Source organism: Melanerpes formicivorus, unplaced genomic scaffold, assembly GCF_026170545.1.
Source record: "Melanerpes formicivorus ecotype bairdi unplaced genomic scaffold, bMelFor1.0.p_v2 SCAF_45, whole genome shotgun sequence".
Lineage (NCBI taxonomy): Eukaryota > Metazoa > Chordata > Aves > Piciformes > Picidae > Melanerpes > Melanerpes formicivorus.
Window position 1 is genome coordinate 93,614 of NW_027142397.1, and position 20,033 is coordinate 113,646.

General features: G+C 54.4%; 2 long non-coding RNA genes across 2 annotated transcripts; both read right to left on the minus strand.

Moving 5' to 3' along the window:
• Positions 1-1,237: 1,237 nt before the first annotated feature.
• Positions 1,238-4,611, minus strand: LOC137451454 (uncharacterized). The gene is made up of 3 exons (XR_010989835.1): positions 4,433-4,611; positions 3,127-3,205; positions 1,238-1,395 (listed from the first exon to the last, which is right to left on the minus strand). It is a non-coding gene; the product is annotated as an uncharacterized lncRNA (long non-coding RNA).
• Positions 4,612-8,751: 4,140 nt separating this feature from the next.
• LOC137451455 (uncharacterized) lies at positions 8,752-12,661 on the minus strand. The gene is made up of 3 exons (XR_010989836.1): positions 12,581-12,661; positions 10,641-10,719; positions 8,752-8,909 (listed from the first exon to the last, which is right to left on the minus strand). It is a non-coding gene; the product is annotated as an uncharacterized lncRNA (long non-coding RNA).
• Between the last annotated feature and the right edge of the window lie 7,372 nt (positions 12,662-20,033).

Consider the following 20,033-nt stretch of genomic DNA (forward strand, 5'->3'; position numbering starts at 1 on the left):
CTCCTCCTGAACACCTCCAAAGATGGTGACTCCACCACCTCCCTGGGCAGCCCATTCCAATGGGCAATCACTCTCTCTGTGCAGAACCTCTTCCTAACCTCTAGCCTAAACCTCCCCTGGCACAGCTTGAGACTGTGTCCTCTTGTTCTGGTGCTGCTTGCCTGGAAGAAGAGACCAACCCCCACCTGGCTACAACCTCCTTTCAGGGAGTCGTAGAAAGCAAGAAGGTCTCCCCTGAGCCTCCTCTTCTCCAGGCTAAGCAACCCCAGCTCCCTCAGCCTCTCCTCACAGGCCTGTGCTCCAAACCCCTCCCCAGATTTGTTGCCCTTCTCCGGACACCTTCCAGCAACTCAACGTCTTGCTTAAGCGGAGGGGCCCAGAACTGGACACGGGACTCAAGGTGTGCCCTAACCAGTGCCAAGTGCAGGGGCAGAATGACCTCCCTGCTCCTGCTGGCCACTCTGATCCTGATATTGGCCAGGTTGCCAGTGGCCTTCTTGGCCACCCGTGCACGCTGCTGGTCACGACCAGAAGACAGGGATCAGAAGAGTCTTTGGCCAAGCTGTAAACCTCTTCCTAACATTCAGCCTAAACCTCCCCTGGCACAGCTTGAGACTGTGCCCTCTTGCTCTGGTGCTGCTTGCCTGGGAGAAGAGACCAACCCCCACCTGGCTACAACCAGAACTGAGGGGATTGCAATCTTTGCAGCTTCAACTTTCCTTCTCTGCTACTTCTTTTTTCAGATGGATTTTTTTTCAAAGGGACTGCTGGACAGCAGAACAGGATGGATGGCTGGGCCCCAAGAGCGGTGGGGAACAGAGTTAAACCCAGCCAGTGGCCGGCCGGGCACAAGTGCTGTTCCCCAGGACACCCCTTGTGAGAGAGTGAGTCCAGAGAAGGGCCACAAAGCTGGTGAGGGGTCTGGATAACAAGCCTTAGGAGGAGTGGCTGAAGGAACTGGGACTGTTTAATGTGCAGAAGAGGAAGCTGAGGGAATTACGGTGTGGTCTGGCTTCAGCTCTCAACTGGTTCCACGTTGAGCAAGGACAGCTTGTACTCACAGAAGGCACTGGCTGCTTGGGTTCAAGGTTCCTGCAGAGCTCAGGCTATCTCTCTTCATTAGTGAGGTTGTCCTGTCACCTAGGCAGAGAGAAGAAAATGCAGCTATGAAATTAGACCACTGGAATCGTGAGACTCGTTCTGTGTGCGACTCCAGGAGAATCCAAACCTAACCTTGGAGCTGCCCTGAAGAGCTCCTCTTTGGAAAACTCTCGCTGCCGGGCCCCACAAACCCCACACCCTCTGTCAGCAAACCGGATGTACGAGCTGAAGAGTGTCGACAGAAACTGTACGTGGACAGCTCAGGAAGATCCTGCCAGTCCCAGCACACCAGACCTGGAATGATCAAAGAAAGTCCCTTAACAACTGTCTGTGTGTCTGCTCATAGCTTGAGGAGAACCCCCCAACTCCTTCAGGACCCCCCCAGATTCCCCAACTTAGATGCCCACAAAACCCCTTTGGAGGCACCCAAAGCCCCCATCTGATACGCCCAGCTCCATTTTAGGCACCCCCAGACGCTTCTAATGTCCCCAGACCCGCTGGTAGACCAGCCCAGAACCCCCTGACACTATCCCAGACCCTTTCAGGGGGCTCCACACCCCTTCTAGATGCCCACAAAACCCCTTCACCTGCCAAAAGAAACCTCTACCTGCCTCCAAACCCCATTTGGGGGCCACTCAGACCCCTTAGCAGCGGGTGGCAGCAACCAAGTCTGTTGCTCTCACCAATTAAACCTGGATGTTAGGAAGAAGGTCTTCATAGAATAGAATAGAGCAGGTTGAAAGAGAGATTGGCCTTTGGAATGTGCTGCCCAGGGAGGTGGTGGAGTCGCCATCACTGGAAGTGTTTAGAAAGAGACTGGATGAGGCACTCAGTGCCGTGGTTTAGTTGATTGGAATGGAATGGACCGGACCAGGTTGGAAGAGACCTTCAAGATCATCGTGTCCAACCTATCATCCAACACCACCTAATCAACTAAACCATGCAACCAAGCACCCTACCCAGTCTCCTCCTGAACACCTCCAAAGATGGTGACTCCACCACCTCCCTGGGCAGCCCATTCCAATGGGCAATCACTCTCTCTGTGCAGAACCTCTTCCTAACCTCTAGCCTAAACCTCCCCTGGCACAGCTTGAGACTGTGTCCTCTTGTTCTGGTGCTGCTTGCCTGGAAGAAGAGACCAACCCCCACCTGGCTACAACCTCCCTTCAGGGAGTCGTAGAAAGCAAGAAGGTCTCCCCTGAGCCTCCTCTTCTCCAGGCTAAGCAACCCCAGCTCCCTCAGCCTCTCCTCACAGGCCTGTGCTCCAAACCCCTCCCCAGCTTTGTTGCCCTTCTCCGGACACCTTCCAGCAACTCAACGTCTTGCTTAAACGGAGGGGCCCAGAACTGGACAGGGGACTCAAGGTGTGCCCTAACCAGTGCCAAGTGCAGGGGCAGAATGACCTCCCTGCTCCTGCTGGCCACTCTGATCCTGATATTGGCCAGGTTGCCAGTGGCCTTCTTGGCCACCCGTGCACGCTGCTGGTCACGACCAGAAGACAGGGATCAGAAGAGTCTTTGGCCAAGCTGTAAACCACTTCCTAACATTCAGCCTAAACCTCCCCTGGCACAGCTTGAGACTGTGTCCTCTTGCTCTGGTGCTGCTTGCCTGGGAGAAGAGACCAACCCCCACCTGGCTACAACCAGAACTGAGGGGACTGCAATCTTTGCAGCTTCAGCTTTCCTTCTCTGCTACTTCTTTTTTCAGATGGATTTTTTTTCAAAGGGACTGCTGGACAGCAGAACAGGATGGATGGCTGGGCCCCAAGAGCGGTGGGGAACAGAGTTAAACCCAGCCGGTGGCCGGCCGGGCACAAGTGCTGTTCCCCAGGACACCCCTTGTGAGAGAGTGAGTCCAGAGAAGGGCCACAAATCTGGTGAGGGGTCTGGATAACAAGCCTTAGGAGGAGTGGCTGAAGGAACTGGGACTGTTTAATGTGCAGAAGAGGAAGCTGAGGGAATTACGGTGTGGTCTGGCTTCAGCTCTCAACTACCTCCACGTTGAACAAGGACAGCTTGTACTCACAGAAGGCACTGGCTGCTTGGGTTCAAGGTTCCTGCAGAGCTCAGGCTATCTCTCTTCATTAGTGAGGTCGTCCTGTCACCTAGGCAGAGAGAAGAAAATGCAGCTATGAAATTAGACCACTGGAATCGTGAGACTCGTTCTGTGTGAGACTCCAGGAGAATCCAAACCTAACCTTGGAGCTGCCCTGAAGAGCTCCTCATAGCTTGAGGAGTACCAGAGCAGGAACAATTCCCAAAAGGTTTTCACTGCATTCCTAGGGCACTTGAAGGATTGCCCTGGCTGTAGTTAATACCTAGAAATTCCCCTCAAAATCTTTGCAGCACAGCAAGGAAATTGAGGGATGGGAAGGCAATATGTACTTACACGTTAGGCAAGAATTGGCTTTGCAAACTAATCTCTCTAACTGTTGGATATGCACTGAACTTCCTCGAGGCCAAATGAGGACCCCTTTATTTGGGGAAGCCTCAATGAATTGGACTTGGGGGGCATCAGACTGGGTGACTACATCCGAGAGTAACTTCCACAAGTGTCAGCATGGGAAAGATAGCTCAGAAAGCCTGGGTCCAAAGTTTGACTTAAGAAAATATAGTATAGGAATATACTGTTGGCTGTGAGAAAGGGGGGAATTGATGAACAGAAAAGTCTCATTAACAGAACCACAGAGTTGATAAGAATTTTCCGCTTGTTAGCTGAAATGCTGGAACGCAGGGAGGGGGAGAGGGGCTGGCAGACAGCCTTTGGATAGAGAAGGAATAACAGGATTTGTCAGTGATTCACTTCTGTTAGTCTTGGACAAGATGCTCTTTTGTATACGATAAAGGACACCTGCATGATATGTGTACTTCTGCTCTTTTAGATAGATAAGCTTTGTATAGATAGGCAGCATCTGGACCTCTGTCATTATAGACAGATAACTTTTTGTATAAAAGTTTGCCCAAACCTCTCTGAAGACACACAGCTCTTTTGAAATGATCCTACCTGTGTCAGGCGCCAGAATAGAAGCACGATACAAGAGACTTACTGAGTCTCTTGTGTGTCTTTCTCTAAGTCATTATCAACGCTGTTTGCAGCACAAACCCAAACCAAAACCCACCCCGAGACACCCCCAGCTCCCACGGGAGCCTGCAGAGACCTCCCAAAGGGTCCGTCGGAGGTGCCCAGCTGCCTCTCCACGACCCTTGATCCTTTCAGATGGACCCACGAGAACTTTACCCAGACCCTTTTAGGTGCCCCCAGACCTCCTCCGTCACCCCCAAAAGCCTTGCCGATGGCCCCAGACCACCTTCAGACGCCGGAAGGAACACACCTGGGAGTCCCGGGCCGGCAGCGACACCGGAAACCGCACTGCCAGCTTCCCGAATGCGTCACGACCCCTTGCCCCGCCAAAGTACGGCGGTTCGCAGGCACCCTGGGGCACAGAACGGCGTCAGGCACCGAATCAGGGCTCTCCGCGACAGCTCCGGCTCCAAAGCTGCTCAGCGCGGCGCCCGTCCCCCCGGCCAGAAAAGCGGGGCGAAGCCCGCGAGGAGGGCGCGTGCGCGGGACCGGACCCGCTGCGGCGCAGGCGCCGTATCCATAGCGATGACCGGGACGCTGCCCCCCGGGGGCCAGCCGAGCCGGGCTAGGGCGCAGGCGCCGTATCCATAGCGACCACCGGGACGCTGCCCCTCTGTCGCGAGCACAGCCGGGCTAGGACGCAGGCGCCGTATCCATAGCGACCACCGGGACGCTGCCCCTCTGGCGCCAGCAGAGCCGGGCTAGGGCGCAGGCGCCGGATCCATAGCGTCGCTCGAGTCAAGCTCTCCGCTCTTCCCCTAAGAATTTTCGAGCATTCAGCGCAGTTAGGCTGCAGAAATTAGCTCCCCCGGGGCGGCACACGCCGCGGCACGGCAGCACTGCCGGCCATTACACACAGGGGGGCAGCATTGAGCTCCCCCGGGGCGGCACACGCCGCGGCACGGCTGCACTGCCGGCCGTTACACACAGGGGGGCAGCATTGAGCTCCCCCGGGGCGGCACACGCCGCGGCACGGCTGCACTGCCGGCCGTTACACACCGGGTGGCAGCACTGAGCACCTCCCTGGGCGTGGGCAGCAGCCGGGCCCCCACGTGGGTTTTAGTTTCCAATGCTAAAAGCCTTTTAGAAGCAGAGAGGGCAGACAGGGGTCGTTTCCAAAGCTTTCTTACGCACCAGTCACTCCAAGCCCTCCCTCTCCAGCTGCAAACCAGAGGTTTGCCTCCGCCTCGCCTCACCCCAGTACTTACACTTTTAAAGATAGTGTGGTGCCCTCGGAGAATTTTCAGCACTTTAGGGGGGGGCCCCCAGCCCTCGCTCACCTGGTCCTCTGCTGCAGCAGCCCCCTGCCCCACGTGGCAGAACCAGCCCACCCACAATCCCCCCACTCCCTTTGATTCGCCCCCAGAAAGGCACAAAATAAAGCAAACTGCCCAGCTAGCACCTCCTGCCTTTCACAGCAAGGACTGAACATTGCAGCTTTGGCCAAGACTATCAGCCCAAAGGAAGGCCTGGCCCCTGAGGAGCTAAATGCAAGTGAACTGTCTGACACCACCACAGTCCTGTGAATGTTGCAAAGCAGTAGTGCATGCAGTATAATAATTCGAAAGTTAAGGGCTGCTCAAGCTTTACACAAAGTATCCTATTCAGTTTTGGGTTCCACTTAACACAAAGTAAAAGTATAAAAGGTCAGAGGGAAAGCCAACTCTACCTCTGAACTACAGCAAGAAATACTGGAATCAAGGGGCCCTTTCTTCTGCTACTAATAGATGAAGAGAACATGAAAACTGATGGGCTAAACCAACAGGGCAAGATTAGAATAACTCGTAGAGAGAACGGAAGATACAAAGCTTCAACTACATCTGTTTAGCAACGACTCCTACCAGATAACTTCCATGCCATAACTTTGCTGAATTCAAACAAGCCAGCTGGTGAAGCGTCTCGCTTACAGGCGGCCGACGAGGAGACGTGCAGAAGGCAGAGGCGAGGGAGCAAGTCCTGAGCTTTGCTGCAGGCTGTCCTGCGGCTTCCCCTACCGACTCTTTCCCGTACACCACCGCAGAATGAGTTGGGTGAATTTTGTCTCAAACCCATTAAACCCTTTGGTGGTTTCAGCTTCCCGAGGATGTGTCGGCACAAGTCCTTGTCGGGGCACCGCAAACAGGGAGAGACAAAGCTCCGAGATCCAGGAAGAGGACGGCTGAGCAGACACCCCTAAAGAGAGAAACTTCATCAGCTGAACCTCACACTTCTCCCAGCTTTGCAACAGCAAAGAACTTTGTGAACAACACAGTGGTGCTCCTAAGGAAGTCACCAGCTTGCAAGTTACAGGAGAAATAAAAACCTTTTTATTACAGAAGCACTGGCAAAAATTTATGGACAGGAACAGCAAACGAGGAAATTCTGCGATTGAGCTAACGATAGACATCAGGCCTAGGATCTGGCTACCCTGACAAAGGATGCCAACAGGACAGAGTGAGGCCTCAGCAGCACTCCCAAAAAGCCCCACAGAGAGCCACAGGCTCTGGCCCGTGCCCCACCTACGGGCCGGCCCTCATGGCAGCAGCGCAACACCACCTCTTCAGGAGCCCAGGGACTGACCTCAGCCCCCTAAGGGCCAGGCAAGGTTGGTTCCTGTTAGCTGCCTAAAGCAGCCTCCCCAGCCCTGCTTACAGGGACCTTGGGCTGCTGCTGGGGACAGAAAGGGGATGGAGGGCTCCACAACTCGTCACACAGGCCCCGAGTACAGGGCTGTTAAGCTGACAGGGTGCCAAGGGAACAGGCTGCCATGAAGGCAGAGACCCAGGCCCTGAACTACAGGGTGGGTCACCTTGCCGCAGCAACACGACCCAGCGGCTTCGCTGTGTCCGACGAATAAAAGGAGGAAGTTCCACAGGAACAGAAGGGAAAACCTTTTCACTGTGTGTGCCAGAGCCCTGGAGCAGGCTGCCCAGAGAGTTAGTGGAGTCTCTGGAGACATTCAAAACCTGCCCCAGGTGATCCTGCACTGGCACAGGGGTTGGACCGGATGCTATTTTGGGGTCCCTTCCAACCCCTAACACTCAGTGATTCTGTGATTAGCTATGCTGGTGACAGAGTCTCACTGAGTGCTCTTTAAAATGTTTTTCTTTTCTTTCAGCCTAGGAGTTTCATATTTAAATAGACCTTCTGCTCTGTCTTCCCCCTTCCTTCTTCCATCTTGCGTCTAAAAACTAGGAGAGCTTGATGAGCTGTATCCTGGGCGTCCCAACGTAACACATCTCAATTGCATACATGGATTTTGTAATCTTTTGCCCCATTGCTTGCACAGGGTGGATTAAGTTCATTACTTAGAGCTTGTCAGGACAGCTGTTGAAGTGTCCTGTGCAATGCAGGAGGAGTTGAATCCCATAGGAAACCACATTACTGTGCTTTGTCAGCCTGGTTATGGTCAGAAACCTCCTTCATTTTTTTTTCTCTTAAACAGATATATCACATGAGTCCCCAGAATTAATTTGCCTCTTCTCATAATTATTTCTTTAAAACTGTCTTAGAAGTGTCTCTGTCCTTCCCTCTCTCTAGATACTGGCCTCCTGAGCCCATGGCAGACTTGCACAGAGCTACTGCGAGCACCACTCTGCACGGCCTCTGGGGGGCTTTCAAGCACAGGCACCCCAGGAGAATCCAAACCTAACCTTGCAGCTGGCCTTAGAGCTCCTCTTTGGAAAACTGTCGCTGCCAGGGCCCACAAACCCAACATCCTCTGTCAGCAACCTGGATGTAAGAGCTGAAAAGTGTCAACGGAAATTGTACTTGGACACCTCAGGAAGATCCTTCAATGAAAGAGCTGGCTCCTCCTGAAGGGCAAGTATGAATGGAGCTCTCAAAGTACCACACTTCAGAGCCTCCTGCTTGCTAGCACTAAGACAATTGTTCATGTAGAACGACTGGCCACTCACTTCAACAAACCCCACAGAACTGGCTCCTATCAACTCTCCAGAAGACACTGCTGCACTAGCTTGGCTGCCTGACCGGCTCAGTTCAGGTGGCTTAGGATCTCACAGCGGGTACCACAAGAACTGAGGGGACTGCAATCTTTGCAGCTTCAACTTTCCTTCTCTGCTACTTCTTTTTTCAGATGGATTTTTTTTCAAAGGGACTGCTGGACAGCAGAACAGGATGGATGGCTGGGCCCCGAGAGCGGTGGGGAACAGAGTTAAACCCAGCCGGTGGCCGGCCGGGCACAAGTGCTGTTCCCCAGGACACCCCTTGTGAGAGAGTGAGTCCAGAGAAGGGCCACAAAGCTGGTGAGGGGTCTGGATAACAAGCCTTAGGAGGAGTGGCTGAAGGAACTGGGACTGTTTAATGTGCAGAAGAGGAAGCTGAGGGAATTACGGTGTGGTCTGGCTTCAGCTCTCAACTGGTTCCACGTTGAGCGAGGACAGCTTGTACTCACAGAAGGCACTGGCTGCTTGGGTTCAAGGTTCCTGCAGAGCTCAGGCTATCTCTCTTCATTAGTGAGGTCGTCCTGTCACCTAGGCAGAGAGAAGAAAATGCAGCTATGAAATTAGACCACTGGAATCGTGAGACTCGTTCTGTGTGCGACTCCAGGAGAATCCAAACCTAACCTTGGAGCTGCCCTGAAGAGCTCCTCTTTGGAAAACTCTCGCTGCCGGGCCCCACAAACCCCACACCCTCTGTCAGCAAACCGGATGTACGAGCTGAAGAGTGTCGACAGAAACTGTACGTGGACAGCTCAGGAAGATCCTGCCAGTCCCAGCACACCAGACCTGGAATGATCAAAGAAAGTCCCTTAACAACTGTCTGTGTGTCTGCTCATAGCTTGAGGAGAACCCCCCAACTCCTTCAGGACCCCCCCAGATTCCCCAACTTAGATGCCCACAAAACCCCTTTGGAGGCACCCAAAGCCCCCATCTGATACGCCCAGCTCCGTTTTAGGCACCCCCAGACGCTTCTAATGTCCCCAGACCCGCTGGTAGACCAGCCCAGAACCCCCTGACACTATCCCAGACCCTTTCAGGGGGCTCCACACCCCTTCTAGATGCCCACAAAACCCCTTCACCTGCCAAAAGAAACCTCTACCTGCCTCCAAACCCCATTTGGGGGCCACTCAGACCCCTTAGCAGCGGGTGGCAGCAACCAAGTCTGTTGCTCTCACCAATTAAACCTGGATGTTAGGAAGAAGGTCTTCATAGAATAGAATAGAGCAGGTTGAAAGAGAGATTGGCCTTTGGAATGTGCTGCCCAGGGAGGTGGTGGAGTCGCCATCACTGGAAGTGTTTAGAAAGAGACTGGATGAGGCACTCAGTGCCGTGGTTTAGTTGATTGGAATGGAATGGACCGGACCAGGTTGGAAGAGACCTTCAAGATCATCGTGTCCAACCTATCATCCAACACCACCTAATCAACTAAACCATGCAACCAAGCACCCTACCCAGTCTCCTCCTGAACACCTCCAAAGATGGTGACTCCACCACCTCCCTGGGCAGCCCATTCCAATGGGCAATCACTCTCTCTGTGCAGAACCTCTTCCTAACCTCTAGCCTAAACCTCCCCTGGCACAGCTTGAGACTGTGTCCTCTTGTTCTGGTGCTGCTTGCCTGGAAGAAGAGACCAACCCCCACCTGGCTACAACCTCCCTTCAGGGAGTCGTAGAAAGCAAGAAGGTCTCCCCTGAGCCTCCTCTTCTCCAGGCTAAGCAACCCCAGCTCCCTCAGCCTCTCCTCACAGGCCTGTGCTCCAAACCCCGCCCCAGCTTTGTTGCCCTTCTCCGGACACCTTCCAGCAACTCAACGTCTTGCTTAAACGGAGGGGCCCAGAACTGGACACGGGACTCAAGGTGTGCCCTAACCAGTGCCAAGTGCAGGGGCAGAATGACCTCCCTGCTCCTGCTGGCCACTCTGATCCTGATATTGGCCAGGTTGCCAGTGGCCTTCTTGGCCACCCGTGCACGCTGCTGGTCACGACCAGAAGACAGGGATCAGAAGAGTCTTTGGCCAAGCTGTAAACCTCTTCCTAACATTCAGCCTAAACCTCCCCTGGCACAGCTTGAGACTGTGCCCTCTTGCTCTGGTGCTGCTTGCCTGGGAGAAGAGACCAACCCCCACCTGGCTACAACCAGAACTGAGGGGATTGCAATCTTTGCAGCTTCAGCTTTCCTTCTCTGCTACTTCTTTTTTCAGATGGATTTTTTTTCAAAGGGACTGCTGGACAGCAGAACAGGATGGATGGCTGGGCCCCAAGAGCGGTGGGGAACAGAGTTAAACCCAGCCGGTGGCCGGCCGGGCACAAGTAGTGTTCCCCAGGACACCCCTTGTGAGAGAGTGAGTCCAGAGAAGGGCCACAAAGCTGGTGAGGGGTCTGGATAACAAGTCTTACGAGGAGTGGCTGAAGGAACTGGGACTGTTTAATCTGCAGAAGAGGAAGCTGAGGGAATTAAGGTATGGTCTGGCTTCAGCTCTCAACTAGTTCCACGTTGAACAAGGACAGCTTGTACTCACAGAAGGCACTGGCTGCTTGGGTTCAAGGTTCCTGCAGAGCTCAGGCTATCTCTCTTCATTAGTGAGGTCGTCCTGTCACCTAGGCAGAGAGAAGAAAATGCAGCTATGAAATTAGACCACTGGAATCGTGAGACTCGTTCTGTGTGCGACTCCAGGAGAATCCAAACCTAACCTTGGAGCTGCCCTGAAGAGCTCCTCATAGCTTGAGGAGTAACAGAGCAGGAACAATTCCCAAAAGGTTTTCACTGCATTCCTAGGGCACTTGAAGGATTGCCCTGGCTGTAGTTAATACCTAGAAATTCCCCTCAAAATCTTTGCAGCACAGCAAGGAAATTGAGGGATGGGAAGGCAATATGTACTTACACGTTAGGCAAGAATTGGCTTTGCAAACTAATCTCTCTAACTGTTGGATATGCACTGAACTTCCTCGAGGCCAAATGAGGACCCCTTTATTTGGGGAAGCCTCAATGAATTGGACTTGGGGGCCATCAGACTGGGTGACTACATCCGAGAGTAACTTCCACAAGTGTCAGCATGGGAAAGATAGCTCAGAAAGCCTGGGTCCAAAGTTTGACTTAAGAAAATATAGTATAGGAATATACTGTTGGCTGTGAGAAAGGGGGGAATTGACGAACAGAAAAGTCTCATTAACAGAACCACAGAGTTGATAAGAATTTTCCGCTTGTTAGCTGAAATGCTGGAACGCAGGGAGGGGGAGAGGGGTTGGCAGACAGCCTTTGGATAGAGAAGGAATAACAGGATTTGTCAGTGATTCACTTCTGTTAGTCTTGGACAAGATGCTCCTTTGTATACGATAAAGGACACCTGCATGATATGTGTACTTCTGCTCTTTTAGATAGATAAGCTTTGTATAGATAGGCAGCATCTGGACCTCTGTCATTATAGACAGATAACTTTTTGTATAAAAGTTTGCCCAAACCTCTCTGAAGACACACAGCTCTTTTGAAATGATCCTACCTGTGTCAGGCGCCAGAATAGAAGCACGATACAAGAGACTTACTGAGTCTCTTGTGTGTCTTTCTCTAAGTCATTATCAACGCTGTTTGCAGCACAAACCCATACCCAAACCCACCCCGAGACACCCCCAGCTCCCACGGGAGCCTGCAGAGACCTCCCCAAGGGACCGTCGGAGGTGCCCAGCTGCCTCTCCACGACCCTTGACCCTTTCAGATGGCCCCACCAGAACTTTACGTATCCCCAGACCCTTTTAGGTGTCCCCAAGACCTCCTCCGTCACCCCCAAAAGCCCTGCCGATGGCCCCAGACCACCTTCAGACGCCGGAAGGAACACACCTGGGAGTCCCGGGCCGGCAGCGACACCGGGACGGGACCCGCTGCGGCGCAGGCGCCGTATCCATAGGGACCACCGGGACGCTGCCCCTGTGGCGCCAGCAGAGCCGGGCTAGGGCGCAGGCGCCGGATCCATAGCGGCGCTCGAGTCAAGCTCTCCGCCCTCCGCTCTTCCCCTAAGAATTTTCGAGCATTCAGCGCAGTTGGGCTGCAGAAATTAGCTCCCCCGGGGCGGCACACGCCGCGGCACGGCTGCACTGCCGGCCATTACACACCGGGTGGCAGCATTGAGCTCCCACGGGGCGGCACACGCCGCGGGACGGCTGCACTGCCGGCCATTACACACCGGGTGGCAGCATTGAGCTCTCCCGGGGCGGCACACGCCGCGGCACGGCTGCACTGCCGGCCATTACACACAGGGTGGCAGCATTGAGCTCCCACGGGGCCTCTGGGTACGGTTGAGGCAGCAGCCGCCACCCCCGCAGAGCCCCACCGGCCAAGCCCGGACACGCCCCCCCCCCCCCCCCAAAAGCCCCGAGCTGCCCCGCCGGTGGCCACCCCCCCAAGCCCCGCGCACCTCCAGCGGCTGCTATAGAGAAACCCCACAAAGCAGCAGAGACTGGCACTGACCTGGGACACAGCAGAAGAGCTGCAACCTCTACGAGCCACAACCCTGAAAGCATCTGGCGCCATGTTGTTGAGGGCGGTGCCATGCTGGGGGGTGGGGTTCAGGCTGGGGGGCGGTGACACGCTGGAGGGGGGCGGTGACACGCTGGAGGGGGGCGGTGACACGCTGGAGGGGGGCGGTGACACGCTGGAGGGGGGCGGTGACACGCTGGAGGGGGGCGGTGACACGCTGGAGGGGGGCGGTGACACGCTGGAGGGGGGCGGTGACACGCTGGAGGGGGGGCGGTGACACGCTGGAGGGGGGGCGGTGACACGCTGGAGGGGGGCGGTGACACGCTGGAGGGGGGCGGTGACACGCTGGGGGGGCGGTGCCACGCTGGGGGGGCGGTGACACGCTGAGGGGGCGGTGACACGCTGGGGGGGCGGTGACACGCTGGGGGGGCGGTGCCACGCTGGAGGGGGGCGGTGACACGCTGGAGGGGGGCGGTGACACGCTGAGGGGGCGGTGCCACGCTGGGGGGGTGGTGCCACGCCGGGGGGGACGGTGACACGCCGGGGGGGGCGGTGCCTGCGTTGTCACCTCACTCTCAGCTTTTCATGGGTTTTATTCCCCTCCAAGACAACACGTTGAGTTCTGAGCAGCTGAGGAGCCCTGGGGATCACCTGTACAGAAATGTTCCTCCAAGAGCTGTCAGAAAAACGTTCGTTCCGCCAGCAGGCAGCTCTGGCTTCAGAACAAAAGCCTTCTGTGATCATTCTGTTTAGCTCAGCACCAGCTGCAGCCGTCGGTATTACCAAACTACACAGTAATGGCCTCCTCCCGGTGCCCTCCCGGTCCCAACAGTTTCCTCCCACCAAAGGACTGGCAGAGAACTGGAAGCGACTGGGAAGCAGATCCGGGCTACGGCGCAGGCGCCGGATCCATAGCGACGCTCGAGTCAAGCTCTCCGCTCTCCCCCTAAGAATTTTCGAGCATTCAGCGCAGTTAGGCTGCAGAAATTAGCTCCCCCGGGGCGGCACACGCCGCGGCACGGCAGCACTGCCGGCCATTACACACAGGGTTGAGCACTGAGCTCCCACGGGGCGCTATACGCCGCGGTACGGCTGCACTGCCGGCCATTACACACAGGGTGGCAGCATTGAGCTCCCACGGGGCGGCACACGCCGCGGCACGGCTGCACTGCCGGCCATTACGCACAGGGTGGCAGCATTGAGCTCCCCCGGGGCGGCACACGCCGCTGCACGGCTCCACTGCCGGCCATTACGCACAGGGTGGCAGCATTGAGCTCCCCCGGGGCGGCACACGCCGCGGTACGGCTGCACTGCCGGCCGTTACACACCGGGTGGCAGCATTGAGCTCCCCCGGGGCGGCACACGCCGCGGCACGGCTGCACTGCCGGCCGTTACACACCGGGTGGCAGCACTGAGCACCTCCCTGGGCGTGGGCAGCAGCCGGGCCCCCACGTGGGTTTTAGTTTCCAATGCTAAAAGCCTTTTAGAAGCAGAGAGGGCAGACAGGGGTCGTTTCCAAAGCTTTCTTACGCACCAGTCACTCCAAGCTCTCCCTCTCCAGCTGCAAACCAGAGGTTTGCCTCCGCCTCGCCTCACCCCAGTACTTACACTTTTAAAGATATTGTGGTGCCCTCGGAGAATTTTCAGCACTTTAGGGGGGGACCCCAGCCCTCGCTCACCTGCTCCTCTGCTGCAGCAGCCCCCTGCCCCACGTGGCAGAACCAGCCCACCCACAATCCCCCCACTCCCTTTGATTCACCCCCAAAAAGGCACAAAATAAAGCAAACTGCCCAGCCAGCACCTCCTGCCTTTCACAGCAAGGACTGAACATTGCAGCTTTGGCCAAGACTATCAGCCCAAAGGAAGGCCTGGCCCCTGAGGAGCTAAATGCAAGTGAACTGTCTGACACCACCACAGTCCTGTGAATGTTGCAAAGCAGTAGTGCATGCAGTATAATAATTCGAAAGTTAAGGGCTGCTCAAGCTTTACACAAAGTATCCTATTCAGTTTTGGGTTCCACTTAACACAAAGTAAAAGTATAAAAGGTCAGAGGGAAAGCCAACTCTACCTCTGAACTACAGCAAGAAATACTGGAATCAAGGGGCCCTTTCTTCTGCTACTAATAGATGAAGAGAACATGAAAACTGATGGGCTAAACCAACAGGGCAAGATTAGAATAACTAGTAGAGAGAACGGAAGATACAAAGCTTCAACTACATCTGTTTAGCAACGACTCCTACCAGATAACTTCCATGCCATAACTTTGCTGAATTCAAACAAGCCAGCTGGTGAAGCGTCTCGCTTACAGGCGGCCGACGAGGAGCCGTGCAGAAGGCAGAGGCGAGGGAGCAAGTCCTGAGCTTTGCTGCAGGCTGTCCTGCGGCTTCCCCTACCGACTCTTTCCCGTACACCACCGCAGAATGAGTTGGGTGAATTTTGTCTCAAACCCATTAAACCCTTTGGTGGTTTCAGCTTCCCGAGGATGTGTCGGCACAAGTCCTTGTCGGGGCACCGCAAACAGGGAGAGACAAAGCTCCGAGATCCAGGAAGAGGACGGCTGAGCAGACACTTCTAAAGAGAGAAACTTCATCAGCTGAACCTCACACTTCTCCCAGCTTTGCAACAGCAAAGAACTTTGTGAACAACACAGTGGTGCTCCTAAGGAGGTCACCAGCTTGCAAGTTACAGGAGAAATAAAAACCTTTTTATTACAGAAGCACTGGCAAAAATTTACGGACAGGAACAGCAGACGAGGAAATTCTGCGATTGAGCTAACGATAGACATCAGGCCTAGGATCTGGCTACCCTGACAAAGGATGCCAACAGGACAGAGTGAGGCCTCAGCAGCACTCCCAAAAAGCCCCACAGAGAGCCACAGGCTCTGGCCCGTGCCCCACCTACGGGCCGGCCCTCATGGCAGCAGCGCAACACCACCTCTTCAGGAGCCCAGGGACTGACCTCAGCCCCCTAAGGGCCAGGCAAGGTTGGTTCCTGTTAGCTGCCTAAAGCAGCCTCCCCAGCCCTGCTTACAGGGACCTTGGGCTGCTGCTGGGGACAGAAGGGGGATGGAGGGCTCCACAACTCGTCACACAGGCCCCGAGTACAAGGCTGTTAAGCTGACAGGGTGCCAAGGGAACAGGCTGCCATGAAGGCAGAGACCCAGGCCCTCAACTACAGGGTGGGTCACCTTGCCGCAGCAACACGACCCAGCGGCTTCGCTGTGTCCGACGAATAAAAGGAGGAAGTTCCACAGGAACAGAAGGGAAAACCTTTTCACTGTGTGTGCCAGAGCCCTGGAGCAGGCTGCCCAGAGAGTTAGTGGAGTCTCTGGAGACATTCAAAACCTGCCCCAGGTGATCCTGCACTGGCACAGGGGTTGGACCGGATGCTATTTGGGGTCCCTTCCAACCCCTAACACTCAGTGATTCTGTGATTAGCTATGCTGGTGACAGAGTCTCACTGAGTGCTCTTTAAAATGTTTTTCTTTTCTTTCAGCCTAGGAGTTTCATATTTAAATAGACCTTCTGCTCTGTCTTCCCCCTTCCTTCTTCCATCTTGCGTCTAAAAACTAGGAGAGCTTGATGAGCTGTATCCTGGGCGTCCCAACGTAACACGTCTCAATTGCATACATGGATTTTGTAATCTTTTGCCCCATTGCTCGCACAGGGTGGATTAAGTTCATTACTTATAGCTTGTCAGGACAGCTGTTGAAGTGTCCTGTGCAATGCAGGAGGAGTTGAATCCCATAGGAAACCACATTACTGTGCTTTGTCAGCCTGGTTATGGTCAGAAACCTCCTTCATTTTTTTTTCTCTTAAACAGACATATCACATGAGTCCCCAGAATTAATTTGCCTCTTCTCATAATTATTTCTTTAAAACTGTCTTAGAAGTGTCTCTGTCCTTCCCTCTCTCTAGATACTGGCCTCCTGAGCCCATGGCAGACTTGCACAGAGCTACTGCGAGCACCACTCTGCACGGCCTCTGGGGGGCTTTCAAGCACAGGCACCCCAGGAGAATCCAAACCTAACCTTGCAGCTGGCCTTAGAGCTCCTCTTTGGAAAACTGTCGCTGCCAGGGCCCACAAACCCAACATCCTCTGTCAGCAACCTGGATGTAAGAGCTGAAAAGTGTCAACGGAAATTGTACTTGGACACCTCAGGAAGATCCTTCAATGAAAGAGCTGGCTCCTCCTGAAGGGCAAGTATGAATGGAGCATTCAAAGTACCACACTTCAGAGCCTCCTACTTGCTAGCACTAAGACAATTGTTCATGTAGAACGACTGGCCACTCACTTCAACAAACCCCACAGAACTGGCTCCTATCAACTCTCCAGAAGACACTGCTGCACTAGCTTGGCTGCCTGACCGGCTCAGTTCAGGTGGCTTAGGATCTCACAGCGGGTACCACAAGAACTGAGGGGACTGCAATCTTTGCAGCTTCAACTTTCCTTCTCTGCTACTTCTTTTTTCAGATGGATTTTTTTTCAAAGGGACTGCTGGACAGCGGAACAGGATGGATGGCTGGGCCCCGAGAGCGGTGGGGAACAGAGTTAAACCCAGCCGGTGGCCGGCCGGGCACAAGTGGTGTTCCCCAGGACACCCCTTGTGAGAGAGTGAGTCCAGAGAAGGGCCACAAAGCTGGTGAGGGGTCTGGATAACAAGCCTTAGGAGGAGTGGCTGAAGGAACTGGGACTGTTTAATGTGCAGAAGAGGAAGCTGAGGGAATTATGGTGTGGTCTGGCTTCAGCTCTCAACTAGTTCCACGTTGAGCAAGGACAGCTTGTACTCACAGAAGGCACTGGCTGCTTGGGTTCAAGGTTCCTGCAGAGCTCAGGCTATCTCTCTTCATTAGTGAGGTCGTCCTGTCACCTAGGCAGAGAGAAGAAAATGCAGCTATGAAATTAGACCACTGGAATCGTGAGACTCGTTCTGTGTGCGACTCCAGGAGACTCCAAACCTAACCTTGGAGCTGCCCTGAAGAGCTCCTCTTTGGAAAAGTCTCGCTGCCGGGCCCCACAAACCCCACACCCTCTGTCAGCAAACCGGATGTACGAGCTGAAGAGTGTCGACAGAAACTGTACATGGACAGCTCAGGAAGATCCTGCCAGTCCCAGCACACCAGACCTGGAATGATCAAAGAAAGTCCCTTAACAACTGTCTATGTGTCTGCTCATAGCTTGAGGAGAACCCCCCAACTCCTTCAGGACCCCCCCAGATTCCCCAACTTAGATGCCCACAAAACCCCTTTGGAGGCACCCAAACCCCCCATCTGATACGCCCAGCTCCGTTTTAGGTACCCCCAGACGCTTCTAATGTCCCCAGACCCGCTGGTGGACCAGCCCAGAACCCCCTGACACTATCCCAGACCCTTTCAGGGGGCTCCACACCCCTTCTAGATGCCCACAAAACCCCTTCACCTGCCAAAAGAAACCTCTACCTGCCTCCAAACCCCATTTGGGGGCCACTCAGACCCCTTAGCAGCGGGTGGCAGCAACCAAGTCTGTTGCTCTCACCAATTAAACCTGGATGTTAGGAAGAAGGTCTTCATAGAATAGAATAGAGCAGGTTGAAAGAGAGATTGGCCTTTGGAATGTGCTGCCCAGGGAGGTGGTGGAGTCACCATCACTGGAAGTGTTTAGAAAGAGACTGGATGAGGCACTCAGTGCCGTGGTTTAGTTGATTGGAATGGAATGGACCGGACCAGGTTGGAAGAGACCTTCAAGATCATCGTGTCCAACCTATCATCCAACACCACCTAATCAACTAAACCATGCAACCAAGCACCCTACCCAGTCTCCTCCTGAACACCTCCAAAGATGGTGACTCCACCACCTCCCTGGGCAGCCCATTCCAATGGGCAATCACTCTCTCTGTGCAGAACCTCTTCCTAACCTCTAGCCTAAACCTCCCCTGGCACAGCTTGAGACTGTGTCCTCTTGTTCTGGTGCTGCTTGCCTGGAAGAAGAGACCAACCCCCACCTGGCTACAACCTCCCTTCAGGGAGTCGTAGAAAGCAAGAAGGTCTCCCCTGAGCCTCCTCTTCTCCAGGCTAAGCAACCCCAGCTCCCTCAGCCTCTCCTCACAGGCCTGTGCTCCAAACCCCTCCCCAGCTTTGTTGCCCTTCTCCGGACACCTTCCAGCAACTCAACGTCTTGCTTAAACGGAGGGGCCCAGAACTGGACAGGGGACTCAAGGTGTGCCCTAACCAGTGCCAAGTGCAGGGGCAGAATGACCTCCCTGCTCCTGCTGGCCACTCTGATCCTGATATTGGCCAGGTTGCCAGTGGCCTTCTTGGCCACCCGTGCACGCTGCTGGTCACGACCAGAAGACAGGGATCAGAAGAGTCTTTGGCCAAGCTGTAAACCACTTCCTAACATTCAGCCTAAACCTCCCCTGGCACAGCTTGAGACTGTGTCCTCTTGTTCTGGTGCTGCTTGCCTGGGAGAAGAGACCAACCCCCACCTGGCTACAACCAGAACTGAGGGGACTGCAATCTTTGCAGCTTCAGCTTTCCTTCTCTGCTACTTCTTTTTTCAGATGGATTTTTTTTCAAAGGGACTGCTGGACAGCAGAACAGGATGGATGGCTGGGCCCCAAGAGCGGTGGGGAACAGAGTTAAACCCAGCCGGTGGCCGGCCGGGCACAAGTAGTGTTCCCCAGGACACCCCTTGTGAGAGAGTGAGTCCAGAGAAGGGCCACAAAGCTGGTGAGGGGTCTGGATAACAAGCCTTAGGAGGAGTGGCTGAAGGAACTGGGACTGTTTAATGTGCAGAAGAGGAAGCTGAGGGAATTACGGTGTGGTCTGGCTTCAGCTCTCAACTACCTCCACGTTGAACAAGGACAGCTTGTACTCACAGAAGGCACTGGCTGCTTGGGTTCAAGGTTCCTGCAGAGCTCAGGCTATCTCTCTTCATTAGTGAGGTCGTCCTGTCACCTAGGCAGAGAGAAGAAAATGCAGCTATGAAATTAGACCACTGGAATCGTGAGACTCGTTCTGTGTGAGACTCCAGGAGAATCCAAACCTAACCTTGGAGCTGCCCTGAAGAGCTCCTCATAGCTTGAGGAGTACCAGAGCAGGAACAATTCCCAAAAGGTTTTCACTGCATTCCTAGGGCACTTGAAGGATTGCCCTGGCTGTAGTTAATACCTAGAAATTCCCCTCAAAATCTTTGCAGCACAGCAAGGAAATTGAGGGATGGGAAGGCAATATGTACTTACACGTTAGGCAAGAATTGGCTTTGCAAACTAATCTCTCTAACTGTTGGATATGCACTGAACTTCCTCGAGGCCAAATGAGGACCCCTTTATTTGGGGAAGCCTCAATGAATTGGACTTGGGGGGCATCAGACTGGGTGACTACATCCGAGAGTAACTTCCACAAGTGTCAGCATGGGAAAGATAGCTCAGAAAGCCTGGGTCCAAAGTTTGACTTAAGAAAATATA